At 37.1% G+C, this 14,936-nt stretch overlaps 1 protein-coding gene across 2 annotated transcripts in view; it reads left to right on the forward strand.

The window, feature by feature from the left end:
• CFAP299 (cilia and flagella associated protein 299) overlaps positions 1–14,936 on the forward strand; it is a 550,226-nt gene that overhangs the window by 517,391 nt on the left and 17,899 nt on the right. The gene's annotated exons all lie outside the window — the stretch shown is intronic.

A 14,936-nucleotide genomic window follows, 5' to 3' on the forward strand; every position in this document is an offset into this window, starting at 1 on the left:
TATACACATATCCCCGTATTCCAACCCTCCCTCGACTCCCCCCCACCCTCCCCGTCCCAGTCCTCTAAGGCATCATCCATCATTGAGTTGAACTCCCTTTGTTATACAGCAACTTCGCACTGGCTATCTATTTTACAGCTGGTAGTATATATATGTCTATGCTACTCTCTCACTTCGTCTCAGCTTCCCCTTCACCTCCCGCCCCCCCAAACCATGAGTTCTCCAGTCCATTCTCTGCATCTGCATCCTTAATCCTTGTCTTGTCACTGAGTTCATCAGTACCATTTTTAGATTCCGTATATATGTCAGCATACAATATTTGTCTTTCTCTTTTTTTTTCCATTTTATTTATTTACTTATTATTTTTGGGGGGGTACACCAAGTTCAATCATCTGTTTTTATACACATATCCCTGTATTCCCTCCCTCCTTCGACTCCGCCCCACCCTCCCCGTCCCAGTCCTCTAAGGCATCATCCATCCTCGAGTTGAACTCCCTTTGTTATACAGCAACTTCGCACTATGTATTTTACAGCTGGTAGTATATATATGTTTATGCTACTCTCTCACTTCGTCTCAGCTTCCCCTTCACCCCCTGCCCCCCCAAACCTCGAGTTCTCCAGTCTATTCTCTGCATCTGCATCCTTGTTCTTGTCTTGTCACTGAGTTCATCAGTACCAGTTTTAGATTCCATATATATGAGTTAGCATCCAATATTTGTCTTTCTCTTTCTGATTTACTTCACTCTGTATGACAGACTCTAGGTCTATCCACCTCATGACATATAGCTCCATCTCATTCCTTTTTATAGCTGAGTGATATTCCATTGTATATATGTGCCACATCTTCTTTATCCATTCATATGTTGATGGGCATTTAGGTAGCTTCCATGTCCTGGCTATTGTAAATAGTGCTGCAATAAACATCATGGTACATGTTTCTTTTGGGATTATGGTTTTCTCTGGGTATGTGCCCAGGAGTGGGATTACTGGATCATGTGGTAGTTCTATTTGTAGTTTTTAAGGAACCTCCAAACTGTTTTCCATAGTGGCTGTACCAACTTACATTCCCACCGACAGTGCAGGAGAGTTCCCTTTTCTCCACACCCTCTCCAGCATTTGTGGTTTCCAGATTTTGTGATGATGGCCATTCTGATCGGTGTGAGGTGATACCTCATTGTGGCTTTGACTTGCATTTCTCTGATGATGAGTGATGTTGAGCATCTTTTCATGTGTTTGTTGGCCATCTGTATGTCTTCTTTGGAGAAATGTCTATTTAGGTCTTCTGCCCATTTGTGGATTGGGTTATTTGCTTTTTTGGTATTAAGCTGCATGAGCTGCTTGTATATTTTGGAGGTTAATCTTTTGTCCCTTGTTTCATTGGCAACTATTTTTTCCCAATCTGAGGGTTGCTTTCTTGTCTTGTTTATGGTTTCTTTCGCTGTGCAAAAGCTTTTAAGTTTCATGAGGCCCCATTTGTTTATTCTTGATTTTATTTCCATGATTCTAGGAGGTGGGTCCAAAAGGATCTTGCTTTGATGGATGTCATAGAGTGTTCTGCCTATGTTTTCCTCTAGGAGTTTTATAGTGTCTGGCCTTACATGTAGGTCTTTCATCCATTTGGAGTTTATTTTTGTGTATGGTGTTAGGAAGTGTTCTAATTTCATTCTTTTACATGTAGCTGTCCAATTTTCCCAACACCACTTATTGAAGAGGCTGTCTTTTTTCCATTGTATATTCGTGCCTCCTTTGTCAAAGATAAGGTGCCCATATGTGTTTAGGCTTACCTCTGAGTTCTCTATTCTATTCCACTGATCTTCCTTTCTATTTTTGTGCCATTACCATACTGTCTTGATCACTATTACCTTATAGTATAGTTTGAAGTCAGGAAGCCTGATTCCACCAACTCCATTTTTCCTTCTCAAGATTGCTTTGGCTATTCGGGGTCTTTTACATTTCCATACAAATCGTAAGATTCCTTGCTCTAGTTCTGTGAAAAATGCCATTGGTAATTTGATAGGGCTTGCGTTGAATCTGTAAATTGCTTTGGGTAGTACAGTCATTTTCACTATGTTGATTCTTCCAATCCAGAAACATGGTATGTCCCTCCATCTGTTTGTGTCATCTTTGATTTCTTTCATCAGTGTCTTAAAGTTTTCTGCATACAGATCTTTTGCCTCCTTAGGCAGGTTTATTCCTGGGTATTTCATTCTTTTTTTTTGCAATGGTAAATGGGAGTGTTTCCTTAATTTCTCTTTCTGCTCTTTCGTTGTTAGTGTATAGGAATGCAAGAGATTTCTGTGCATTAATTTTGTATCCTGCTACTTTACTAAATTCATCGATTAGTGCTAGCAGTTTTCTGGTAGAATCTTTAGGATTTTCTATGTATAATATCATGTCATCTGCAAAGAGTGACAATTTTACTTCTTCTTTTCCAATTTGGATTCCTTTTATTTCTTTTTCTCCTCTGATTGCTGTGGCTAAAACTTCCAAAACAATGTTGAATAATAATGGTGAGAGGGGACACCCTTGTCTTGTTCCTGTTCTTAGAGGGAATTCTTTCAGTTTTTCCCCATTTAGAACAATGTTGGCTTTTGGTTTCTCTATGAGAAACCAAAAGCCATATATTATGGCTTTTATTATGTTGAGGTAATTTCCTTCTGGGCCCATTTTCTGGAGAGCTTTTATCATAAATGGATGTTGAATTTTGTCAAAAGCTTTTTCTGCATCTATTGAGATGATCATATGAATTTTATCCTTCAATTTGTTAATATGATGTATCACATTGATTTGCATATATTGAAGAATCCTTGCATCCCACCGATAAACCCCACTTGATCTTGGTGTATGATCTTTTCAATGTGCTGTTGGATCTGTTAGCTAGTATGTTGTTGAGGATTTTTGCATCTATATTCATCAGTGATATTGGCCTGTAATTTTCTTTTTTTGTGACATCTTTGCCTGGTTTTGATACCCGGGTGATGGTGGCCTCATAGAATGAGTTTGGGAGTGTTCCTCCTTCTGCTATATTTTGGAAGAGTTTGAGAAGGAGAGGTGTTAGCTCTTCTCTAAATGTTTGATAGAATTCACCTGTGAATCCATCTGGCCCTGGGCTTTTGTTTGTTGGGAGATTCTTAATCACAGTCTCAATTTCCATACTTGTGATATGTCTGTTCATATTTTCTATTTCTTCCTGGTTCAGTCTTGGAAGATTGTACTTTTCTAAGTATTTATCCATTTCTTCCAGGTTATCCAATTTATTGGCATATAGTTGCTTGTAGTAGTCTCTCATGATCTTTTGTATTTCTGTGGTGTCTGTTGTTACTTCTCCTTTTTCATTTCTAATTCTGTTGATTTGCATCTTCTCCCTTTTTTTCCTGATGAGTCTGGCTAATGGTTTATCAATTTTGTTTATCTTCTCAAAGAACCAGCTTTTAGTTTTATTTATTTTTGCTATTGCTTCCTTCCTTTCTTTTTTATTTATTTCTGCTCTGATCTTTGTGATTTCTTTCCTTCTGCTCACTTTGGGGTTTCTTTGTTCTTCTTTTTCTAATTGTTTTAGGTGTAAGGTTAGCTTGCTTACTCAATATTTTTCTTGTTTCTTGAGGTAGGACTGTATTGCTATAAACTTCCCACTTAGAATTGCTTTTGCTGCATCCCATAGGTTTGGGTTGTTGTATCTTCATTGTTGTATGTTTCTAGATATTTTTTGATTTCCTCTTTGATTTCTTTAATGATTTCTTGGTTGTTTAATAGTGAATTGTTTAGCCTCCATGTGATTGCATTTTTTGCAGTTTTTTTCCTGTAATTAATATCTAGTCTCATGGCATTGTGGTCTGAGAAGATGCTTGATAAGATTTCAGTTTTCTTGAATTTGCTGAGGTTTGATTTGTGACCCAAGATGTGATCTACCCTGGAGAATGTTCCATGTGCACTTGAGAAGAAAGTGTATTCTGTCGTTTTTGGGTGGAATGTCCTATAAATATCAAGTCGAGATAGTCTAATATGTCATTTAAAGCTTGTGTGTCTTTATTTATTTTCTGTTTGGATGATCTGTCCATTGATGTAAGTGGGGTGTTCAAGTCTCCCACTATTATTGTGTTACTGTTGATTTCCCCTTTTATGGCTCTTAGCATTTGCCTTATGTATTGAGGTGCTCTTATGTGGGGTGCATAGATATTTACCATTATGATATGCTCTTCTTGGATGGATCCCTTGATCATTATGCAGTGTCCTTCCTTGTCTCTTTTAATAGTCTTTGCTTTAAAGTCTAATGTGTCTCATATGAGTGTTGCTACTCCAGCTTTCTTTTGACTTCCATGTGCATGGAATATCTTTTCCCATCCCTTTACTTTCAGTCTATATGTATCTTTTGGTCTGAAGTGGGTTTCTTGTAGGCAGCATATAGGAGGGTCTTGTTTTTGTATCCATTCAGCCAGTCTGTGTCTTTTGGTTGGAGCATTTAATCCATTTACATTTAAGGTGATTATTTACATGTGTGTTCCAATTACCATTTTCTTAATTGTTTTGGGTTAGTTTTTGTAGGTCTTTTCCTTCTCTTGTGTTTGCTGCCTAGAAAAGTTCCTTTAGCACTTGTTGTAAGGCTGGTTTGGTGGTGCTGAATTCTCTTAACTTTTGCTTGTCTGGAAAGCTTTTGATTTCTCTGTCGAATCTGAATGAGATTTTTGCTGGGTAGAGTATTCTTGGCTGTAGGTTTTTCTCTTTTTGGGTTTTTCAGTATATCCTGCCATTCCCTTCTGGCCTGCAGAGTTTCTGTAGAAAGGTTAGCTGTTATCCTGATGGATTTTCCCTTATATGTTATTTGTTGCTTTTCTCTTGCTGCTTTTAATATTTTTTCTTTGTGTTTAATTGTCATTAGTTTGATTAATATGTGCCTTAGTGTATTTCTCCTTGGGTTTATTCTGTATGGGACTCTCTGTGCTTCTTGACTTGGTTAATTATTTCCTTTCCCATGTTGGGGAAATTTTCCACTATAACCCCTTCAAATATTTTCTCAGACCCTTTCTTGTTTTCTTCTTCTTCTGAGATGCCTATGATTTGAATGTTGGTACACTTCATGTTATCACTGAGGTCTCTGAGAATGTCTTCTCTTCTTTTTATTCTTTTTTCTCTTTCCTGCTCTGTGGCAGTTATTTCCCCCATTCTATCTTCCAACTCACTTATTCATTCTTCTGCCTCAGTCATTCTGTTGGTTATACCATCTACAGTATTTTTAATTTCAGTTATTTTGTTATCCATTGCTGTTTGTTTGTTCTTTGGTTCTTCTGAGTTCTTGTGAACTGTTTCTTGTACTTTCTCTATTTTGTTATTGAGATTTTGTATCATTTTTACTATCATTACTCTGAATTCTTTTCCAGGCATTTTTCCTATTTCTTCTTCATTTATTTGATCTTGTGGGTTTTTTTCCTGCTCCTTTGCCTGCATGGTGTTTCTTTGTTTCCTCATGGTAGTCCAAACTTCTGGGGTTGCTTGTCCCGGCAACAGAGGGGTTTATAGAAGACTGTCCAAGCCCCAGAGTAATGGCCAAGAGTTGGGTTAAACAAATACTAAGTCTAGGAAACATACATGTATAAGACACACAGTTACTGAATCCATTAGGACATAAGGCTCTGGAAAGACCTGACAGAAGAACCCCAGTATGCTATCAGATAGTCAAAGAGAAAACCAACAGAAATTGAAAACCAAAATAGAACAAAACAGAAACAAAAGCAAAAGCACACAAACAAACAAATAACACCTTACACTTACAAACACAAATCCAGGGAGATATTGAAAGCTAGGATCAAATATAAAAAAGAACTAGAGTGCCACCAGACAGAATGAAGAGTCTCAGAATGAAATCAGACAATTGTACTAAGAACTAAGATAAAGACAAAAAGCTAATATTAAATACCAAGGTGGTGTGTCATCTGGAGAATAGAGCAAGGAGTGTGAGCAGATCTATAGTGTTGCTTATATGTTAAGATAAAATAAACTAAAAATAGATAGAAGACAGGGGAACAGAAGAGTGACTGGAAATATGCAAATAAAAAGAAGGAAATAGAAATGTATAAAGGATGGAGATGAAAGGAAGGTAGGAGAGATATATAGTCCATACTACCAGAAACTTAACTAGAAATAGAAGTATATAAAAAGGCTAAAAATGAAAATAGAATAAAAAATGTTATAAAACTTGTAGATCCCTTAGGACTAAGATCATAATTAATAAAGAAAAAAAAAAAAAACTAGAACTGATCCCAGAATGGACCAGTTCAATAGAATTGATACTAATATTTCTGTTTCCTTAGAGTCTCAGCTGTAAGTGTCCTTCTACTTGCCTTGAGTTTTTTGTATTATTCTGTGACCAGCAGAGCTTCCTTTGTTGTTCGTCGTTGTTCGTCTGTAAGTGTTGGTGTGTGGGGAGGGAGAGGGTACAACAGTGGCTCCTTCGCCTGGGAGTGAGTGAGCAATGGCACACTGTCGTTTCAGTCAGGCTTGGAGGTGCCTGTTACAGAGGGACGCCGGTGGCTCAGGTGTAAACAGAATGTCTCAGAGTTGGGCCTCTCTATGGGTTTTTTTGTTTGTTTTTTTTTTTCAGCAGCCTCCCTGCTGCCGGCGTTCCAAGCCTGCTCTCGGCTGCTTGCTGGGGCTTTAATCTAGCTCCGCCCAAGGGCCTGAGGGTCCTTGTTATCCCTGAGTGCCTTAGGTGGCCCACAGGGGTCCCTCCACTGCCCATTGCAGGAGCCAAAAGAGAGAGAGAGGCTATGCCCACGGCTCCTCCTGCCCGCCCGTGAGCCTGCAGCATCCAGCTGCCATCATGGCCGGGCAGCTCTCAGGGGCAGGCACTCCTCACTGCAGACCTCTTCCCTCCTGTCCTTTCGGTCCGTCACCTTACTGGCAACAATTTTTCTCACCCTGAACCAGCTCTCCGGTTCCCATGCTCCCAGACCCTCTGTTCAGCTGTGAATCGACATCTCAGTCCAGGAACGCTGAGCTGTGGTGTGGACCCTCTGTGTGTTTCTCAGTCCCTCCCGTCTGCCACAGCTCAGCTGCTTCACCCTCTTTGAGCAGACGAAGATGCCTCCCTACAGGTTTTGTCAGGATCCTTGCAGTCCTTTCTGGTGTCCGAGGTCATCTGCTGGTGTTCAGTTGGTTCTCTGTGGAAATTATTGCGTCTTTTGGTGCATTCCCAATGCATCTGTGGAGAGGGATACATTCCACGTCCCTCTACTTTGCCGCCATCTTTTCTCCTTCCCTTCTATCAATTTTAGATACAATAGTTTGAACTTTTCTACAAGTATTTTCTAAATGTGAACACAGACATAAGTCAAAACAACATGTAAGAAAAAAAAATAACCTAAAAATTCATTGAATCAAAGGAGGCTTTCATAATAATAGTCTATTACCATTGTTAAGAGCTTTTGCACTATATAGTTCTGCTTCTAAACTTTAGAGAAGAGAAAATTGAAACCATTCAATGAGAATTTAGATTTCCTAAGTCCCAGATCAATGTTCTAGATCAATTCTCTTAATTACATTTTAAAATAATTTCTCTTGCTATTTCTTTATTTTAATTCTGTAATAATTAAAAATAATGTAATCAATTAGATCAAAAATAATAATAAGTATGGGCATATATCAGTTTAGTCAGTGAACATTTATTGAGTGCCACTTATTGATAGAGACATTACAACAAGTATAAATAAGTTTGGAAGGTGGGAAAGAAAAATTTATTTTTTAATATGTTGAGATTGAAGAGTCTATGGTTTATCCCAGTAAGTATTTACAGTTGAGCAGGTGATGTGGATCAGCAGCTCAGGTGAGAGAACTGAGATGGAAGAAGGGCCAGGGTAAGTTGGCATAGAGAAGATAGATTCAGTTACAGTGTGTTCGGTAAAAAATGTGATGACCTGTAGAGAATCTGAGTTTGGGAAAGTTTTTCAATCTCTTTTCTCTTCTTTCCTCCCCCCCCCCCCTTATTCCTCTTCTTTCCTTTTTTTACTTCTTTCTCTCTTCCTCTCTTTTTTTCTTTTCTGTCTACCTTTCTTTTTCTTGTTTAGCTGAAAGGCATATGTGTTTGTTAGTTCTGGGAAAAATTTTATAGTGAGGTGAGTTTGAGTATATTGGAGAAATGTTGAATAATATTTGAAGTAACAAGACAATAAGGAATGGAATTCAGAAAACACATGGAGATTATTTATTATCTTGGAAAAGAAGAGGGGCATTTATTCTTTGCTGAATGAAGGGAGATAGAGAACATTGTAAAATATAGGTAAATTTGCTGTGAAGGGATGGGATCTTGATCATGTTCCCATTTAATGTCCTTTTTCTACTAGTAAACTCAGCAGTGAGGTCATCTTCTGAAAGTAAGAAGGAAAGTGGAGGAATAGCATAAATGAACAACATAATGAATGACAGAGAAAGATAACTAGAGACATAAAACTTACTTTGTGGTGTCTAGAGTCTAACTGGGGTTAGACTTTGCAATTTAGAATTACATTAATGGTACAGTATGTTATTTTCAGCAAGAGTTGTCAGAAGACTATATGCAGGAACAGAGAAGGCAAACATTTGAATTGACCTAGAGCTGCTATTTTTCAATATAAAGAGGGTCAGTTGAACCAGAATGTTGTGATTATTGGCAAGTGTCTTGAGAATGATAGATAAGTAGAGAACTTAAGAAATTAGTTGTTGCAAATTAGAATAAAAAGGGTGATCTAGGGAACCCAAGGCCTCAATAAGTTCAAAATAGTACTGTAGAAGAACTATCAATGAAAACTAATAGACAATAAAAATTCAAATACAGTTATGAGTTATAACATCTAGAGTGTGGATCTGGATATAGGTGGCTCAAACGGAGTGGAATTAAAGTTTAAATATACATTAACAGATTCTGCATTGACAATTACTTTGCCATGTAAAAGAAATCAAGAAATAGCAGATTTAAAAGAGCATTTGGATTGGTGACATCAGCAAGACAGCTGAGTATGAACCCTGGACTCTCTTTTCCCCCAACAAATACACAGATTCAGCAACAATTCATAGACAAATTCCCTTTGTGGGAAACCCAAAAACTAATGAAAAGGTCCCTGCACCCCAGGCAAATGCAAAACCAGCCTCACTAAAGCCTGTAAAGAGGTTTGGAACACCCTCTTACTGGAATCCCTACTGCCAGCCTAGCACAATACTATGAAAAAGAAAGCCCCTAGCTTTCAGCTTCTTGCAGGGGTTGCTTTGTGTATCCAGACTCCTAGCTCTTCTAAGGGGACTTCCCAGGGGACTGACTTCAGTTGTGCCAGCCTTAGGGTTTTGGTGGGCCAGGCACACTCCATGCACCTGAAGGAAAATGGTGACAGCAGCTTGGGCTGGTAGACATCATAGATCCTACTCCCTGCTCATCACAGAGCGAGTGACAAAACCCACAGCTGCCTGCTTCTCCCTGGGGAGAGAAGAAGTTAGAAAAGGCCAATGAATCGCTGTCCAAATTGATTGGTGCAGGTCTTCTCCTGTATAAGGCCAGTCCAGGAAGACTGGGAGAGGTGACTGCTTTGTCTCATATGCAGGCAGCAACACAGAAAGTCAAGGAAAATCAAGAATTAGGCAAGAATGTTGCCCCAAAAAGGAATAAGATAAATCTCCAGATACTGACCCTAAAGAAAGTAGTACACCTAAAAGAGAATTCAAAATAGCTTTCACAGAAGTGCTCACTGAGATCAAGAAAATAATGCATGAACAAAGGGAGAAATTCAACAAAGAGAAAATACTAAAAACTACAAAACAGAAGTCATGGAGCTGAAGACAATTTAGCTTAAAAAAAACACTAAAGGGTTTCAAATCAGACTAGATCAAACAGAATAAAACATCAATGAACTCAAAGACAAGCCATTGGAAATAATTAAGTCAGAGGAGTAAAAAGAAAATAAAAAAGAGTGAAGAAAGCTTAAGCGAGTTATAGGACATCATCAAGGAACCAGTACACACATTATGGGATTCCCAGAATGAGAAGAGAGAGATAAAGGATCAGAAAACTTATTCAAAGAAATAAAGACTGAAAACTTCCCAAATCTGGGGAAGGAAATGGACATGAACATCCAAAAAGCTTAAGGGACACCAATTAGATAGATCAAAGAAATCTACTTCAAGACACGCTATAATTAAATTGTCAAAAATCAGAGACAAAGAAAATTTTGAAAGAAGCAGGTGAAAAGCAACTTGTCACATCCAATGGCCCCCCACCTCCATCTTGTAAGACAAGCAGCAGATTTTTCAGTAGAAACCTCACAGACCAGAAGGAAGTGGGATGATAGATTCACAGTGCTGAGAGAAAAGAACTAGCACCAAAGAGTACTATACCCAGAAAAACTGTCCTTCAAAAATGAAGGAGAGAGAGACTTTCCCACACAGAAAAAAATGCCCAGAAAGTTTACCACCACTAGGTTTGCCTTGCAAAAAATGCTAAAGGGAGCTCTTCAAATTAAAATGAAAGGATGCTAAAAAGAAACATGATAGCATAAGAAAGTATGAAACTCATTGATAAAGGTAAATATATAAAAAAATTCATAGGACTGTATTACTCTAATGGCAGTGGGTAAATCACTTTTAATTCTACTATAATAATTATAAGACAAAAGTATTAAAAATAACTATAGCAAAAAAATTTAAAGATATACACTATGAATAGACATAAACTTAGACAATAGCATAAAGTACATGGATGGGAGAAGTTAAAATGTAAAGTTTGTGTATGTGATTAAACTTATTATTATCATCTTAAAATTAATGTTTACAACTATAAGACATTTTATGTGAACCCCAAGGGAACTATAAAAAAATACTTACAGAAGATACACAAAAGAAAAAGATCAAGTATTAAAAGTATATCAATAAAAAAATCAACAGAACAGGGCTTCCTGGGTGGCACAGTGGTTGAGAATTTGCCTGCCAATGCAGGGGACATGGGTTCAAGCCCTGCTCCAGGAAGATCCCACATGCCGCAGAGCAACTAAGCCCGTGCACCACAACTATTGAGCCTGCGCTTTAGAGCCCATGAGCCACAACTATTGAGCCCATGTGCTGCAACTACTGAAGCCCACGCTCCTAGAGCCCATGCTCCACAACAAGAGAAGCCATGGCAATGAGGAGCCTGCGCACCCCAACGAAGAGTAGCCCCCACTCACCACAACTAAAAAGAAAGCCCGCACACAGCAAAAAAGACCCAACACAGCCAATAAAATAAATAAATAAAATCTATAAAAAAAATCAACAGAACAAAAAGGAAGATAGCAAGAGAGGAAAAAGCAGACAAAAGAACTCCAAGACTAACAGGCACAATTAATAAAATGGCAAGAGTAAATGTTTCCCTATCAATATAACTGCTTTAAGTATAAATGGATGAAACTCCCCAATCAAAAGACAGAGTGGCTTGAATGGATTTGAAGAAACAACACTCAACTATATGTGGTCTAAAAAAAACTATTCACAGTAGGCAAGATGTGGAAACTACCTAAATGTCCATTGGCAGATGAATGGGGGAAAAAAATGTGGTATGTACATGTAATGGAATATTAGTCAACCTTAAAAAAGAAGGAAATTCTGCAATATGTGACAACATGAATGAACCTTGAGAGCATTATGAAAAGTGAAATAAGCCATTCACAAAAAGACAAATACTATATGATTTCACTTCTATGAGGTATCTAAAATAGTCAAATTTATAGAATCGAAGAATGGAATGGTGGTTACCTGGAACTGGGCAGGAGGAGAAATTGAGGAGTTAATCAACAGGTGTAAAGTTTCACTTAAACAAGATGAATAAGCTATAAAGCTCTGCTGTACAATATCGTACTTACAGTCAATGTAATGTATTATACGCTTAAAAATTTGTTAAGAGGGCAAGTCTCCTGTTAAGTGTTCTTATCACAATAAAATAAAAATTTTTAGAAAGAGTATTTGTTTAGATTCTATAAACTGTGTTTGAGACAGTATTCTAGTACTAGCATGTAAACTTCAATTTTTTTATTATCTTCTCTTAACTCCAGTTCCCTCATCTATATAATAGAAATAGTAATAAATAATACACACAGTTCTTAGTAAAATCAAATTAACCTACATAGATAAAGGAATATCATAGTTCTGTTGTATATTAGATACATCTCATACATAATGTTTTATGACAAATCCTTTTTAGGATCCTGCTTTCTCTACTTTTCTCTCTTCGTGTGTTATAAACATATTCAAGAATATTTCATCTTTAAAAGAAAAAAACTGACCTTTAATTTTTTATATCCTTCTCAGTGCTGTCCTAGTTTTCTTGTTTCCTTTATAACTAAATTAATAAAGGAATTTTTTATTCAGTAATCTTTTCTCATCTTCCCTTAAATTTTCTATAACTGAATTTTGGTCCCACCATTTTACTGCAACTGCTTTTCTTGTAATATCCTTCCAAGTGCAAATTTTGATGAGCTCTTTTCATACCTTATCTAATTTATGAGGCATTTGGCACTATTGTTTTTCTTAAAGTACTATTTCTTGATCCATTCTTCTCTCTTCACTTTTTGCAACAAAGTAACTCTTTCCTGGTTCTTTCTGATGCTTCGGATCACTGTTTTTCACTCCCCTTTGCTGATTCCTCTTCCTTTCCTGTAAAATTGATGTTCCCAGGCTTCATTCTTATCTCCATCTTCTCCTTTGTCCATCTCAGTCACCTCTTTGAATTTAAATACTGCTGATATTTCTAGATACGTTACTCCATCTAAGAAAACTCTCTAAATTCAGAAATTCATCCATTATCTATTTATTCTATTAATATGCATTCAGCATCTACCATATGTCAGGCATGGACTGAGAAAAGGAATAGGGCAGTAAACAACACAAACCAAGATCCTCCCTTTCATTTTCTTGGATATTTTATGAGGACTTCAAGTTCAACACATCTAAAACTGAGCTGCACATGCCCCACCCCACCCCCAGCCTCCTGCAATCTGTTCCTTACCTTGTATTTTATTTCGTAGTAAATAATTCCATACACTTAGCTATTCAAACCAGAAATCTGAGAGTAATCCTAGACTCTTGTCTCATTGATGTCTTTCTCATAACCATTAAATCAATTTTTCAGTGTCTTCTCAAATCCAGTCCCTCATTTTCATCTGCAAGTACACTTCAGATCACCTAGGTTCTGCATGTATAAAAGGGGATGGTTTTATGCCTATTTCATAGGGTTGACAATAAGGTTAATGAGATAATAGATTCATTAGTCTCAGAACAGTACCTAGCACAGGGTGCTTATTAAATAAGTGTTAGTTACCTTTATTAAATACTAATAATTATGAGCTGTTAGAATTGGCATGTGAAATGAAACCTGTTTCCCTTCACTGCCTAGGAAAACAAAAGTATTGACTAACAATCCAGATCACTTCATCAAAAGTACCATATGCTACACAAATTAACTTTTTTTGCATAAAAAGTATATATATATATATACACACATATATATGTATGTGTATATATATATATATAATCTGCCTGGACTTCAATAAGGCTTTTAATTTGAGGTCTGAGCAACAAGATGGGAATGTGTGATATAAACCATACCACTCAGAGCATAAATATGACTTAAGCATTTTACTAGGATTATGTATATCTGCATGCATATATGTATGTGTGTGTACATATATATATGTGTATATATATATATGTGTGTGTGTGTATGTATTTATGTAAGGTTGAGAATCAAAACCAATGTGTCAATCTCCTAACTGAACATCCAGGAGGATGGAGGTCAATTTATCTTCTTTATTATGAATTAAACTGAATTGTGGGACCCAGCTTGGGTGCATAGTCAAATTGGCTTGTAATACCTTTACCACTGGATTGAATTTATCACCAGTACTATAGGCTGCTTTCCTATTATCACCGTATTGGACATTGAGCCTGCCGTGATAAACTTCACTTATGAAAGCTAGCTAAAGTGAAGATCTAGAAAGCCATGAATGTTCAGCTCCTTTTCTCAATTCACTAATCAGATAGTCATTCCTGCTCTCTTGGGGAAGGTTGACTAAACAGACAGAGATGGTTGGAAAACCACTTTTCCTAACTCTGTGCTTCAGAAAGGGCAGACACTCCTACGTCTTGGCCGTACAAGGTGTAAGAGGGGAAGAGAGAGAATAGTTCTCACTAACAGGCACCCCCAAGATATAAATATATGACCTATATAATCAGTTTTTTCTGAGTATTAAAAATCTGAGGGTAAACGTATTACATTTTCAGATAATAGCAAAAAGTGGATGCCTCAGAAAACAGTGTAATTCAGAGTGAGTTTAATCATTGAAATCTACTCTTTCAAAATGAAGAAGAGACGTAATAGAGGGAAAAACAACGCAGAAACAGGATAAGGGGAAAATGATTAAAAATAAATATTACAAATATCTGAGAGGCATACTGGGCCATGAGCTATACGTAACTTATCTCTGTGGCTGTCATTTTAAAACCAAACATAATGTTAGAAACATGTTAATGGGAATAAGATATGTTAAAATAAGTATATTGAGGATACTTCCAACTCACATAACAGCATTATATTTGTTTTTGAAAAGTAGGTATAAAACAAGATATGGAAAAAATGGAAAATTTCCATAGAAGAACATTCAAAGAAAGGATTGAACAGACAATGTTGAATAGTAGAAAGAACATGCATATGCTTTGAAACACACAGATCTGGGTTGAAGTATTAGCCCTATGAGGTATTAGTTGCAGGGTGTTACCTGTGCTACTTGAACTCCCCTCATATTCTTGCCTTGTCTGTGAAATATGAGCAAATTCATATGGGTGTTGTTGTAGAATACATCACATCATGCCTGGCCTGTGGTAACCTCTCAAACACAAGAAGTTTTCTTACTGCCTGGGAAATATATTATTGAAAAATAGAGGCTTAAAGAAATGAA

This window comes from Hippopotamus amphibius, chromosome 3 (assembly GCF_030028045.1).
Source record: "Hippopotamus amphibius kiboko isolate mHipAmp2 chromosome 3, mHipAmp2.hap2, whole genome shotgun sequence".
NCBI lineage: Eukaryota > Metazoa > Chordata > Mammalia > Artiodactyla > Hippopotamidae > Hippopotamus > Hippopotamus amphibius.